The 1274-nt window shown below is 47.6% G+C and overlaps 1 non-coding gene across 1 annotated transcript; it reads left to right on the top strand.

Annotated features, from left to right (window-relative positions):
• The first annotated feature begins 938 nt into the window (after positions 1–938).
• On the top strand, positions 939–1010 carry Trnat-cgu (transfer RNA threonine (anticodon CGU)). The gene has a single exon. It is a non-coding gene; the product is annotated as a tRNA-Thr (tRNA).
• The last annotated feature ends 264 nt before the right edge of the window (positions 1011–1274 follow it).

Below are 1274 nucleotides of genomic sequence, written 5' to 3'. Positions count from 1 at the left end.
CTGGTGCCATCCTCATGGCAATTCGACTCGGCGAAAAGACGAGCAGAAGTCTGAACATAATAACAGACTCCAAGAGAGCAGTATTGAATCTTGACGCAGGAAGAATACCAAAACGCCTCAAAAACCTTCTTCCACCTGAACTGAAGAAAAAATACAATATCACATGGTGTCCCGGACATGAAGGACTGGAGGGTAATGAAGCAGCGGACAAGGCAGTGCGTGAACTCACACACCGCACACCTGACGATCACGCTTATCACACCCCCCTCCCCGAAAAATATGGAGAAAAACTCTCGCTTATTAGGCAAAAGAGAAGTACCTTTCCTACTCCACACAAGGAATTAAATGCTATAGAAGCTCAAATCCTGAGGCAAATACAAACACGTACCCACATAAATCACGACTGGCAAAAATGTTCCCCAATTCCTTCCAAGAAACGTGCACAAAATGCGGAGAGATAGCCACGCTATTTCACGCAACCTGGGCGTGCCCGCGCATCTGGCCCCAGGAAAACAATAGTATACAGATTAATACTATCGAGACATGGGAGGCAGCCCTTACCAGTTCATCTCTCGAAGATCAGCTACGTCTGATCCAGAGAGCCAAGGTGGGAGCCGTTGCATCTGGAGCCCTGGACGTTGGGCCCCACCCATGAACTCCCTTTCAACTTTTCACCCCTGCCCCCTTCCCCTTTCTTCTCACAATAAAAGTTCCACAACAACAACAACAACTCGACCGAAACAGCCACAGCGGGTACCCCGCTCAGGCTTGGAATCGTAATTGCTGGGAATGCGTGCCAAATACGGGGAAAATAAATACTAAGCTCATAAAATGAGTGAGGCGAACTGAGAATGCAAACCAGACGTGGCAGGGTTTTTTTTTTTTTTTTTATGCTGTGTGACCTTTGTGATGCAACGATAAGGGCGTCGGGAGCGTCTGCCGCTATAGCTCAGCGGCAGAGCACTGGTCTCGTAAACCAGGGGTCGTGAGTTCAATCCTCACTGGCGGCACGTCTTTTTTTTTTTTTTTTCTCCCCTTGAAAAGTGTAGATTTACGTACCCCGTATCACATTTTTGTGTGTGTTTTCTTCACGTAGTTTCACCGAACGAATTCCGCCCAACAACTGATCTGCCAGCGTTCCGGGGCACTGGCCTTTTGCCTGAACGCCGTCGTAATGCCAAACGGCCATTCATTGCTGAAATCACCGATGAATTTGTTGGAAAAATGTGTAGTCGTCTCAGTGACAAAGCTGTAATTAGGATCTACGAATTCAT

The sequence above is a fragment of the Haemaphysalis longicornis genome, unplaced genomic scaffold (genome assembly GCF_048455015.1).
Source record: "Haemaphysalis longicornis isolate Haplotype H1 unplaced genomic scaffold, Haemaphysalis longicornis Haplotype H1 scaffold_5, whole genome shotgun sequence".
In the NCBI taxonomy this organism is placed as follows: Eukaryota; Metazoa; Arthropoda; class Arachnida; order Ixodida; family Ixodidae; genus Haemaphysalis; species Haemaphysalis longicornis.
Note: the sequence above shows the minus strand (reverse complement) of the source record. Positions and strands in the feature narration are given on the sequence as shown.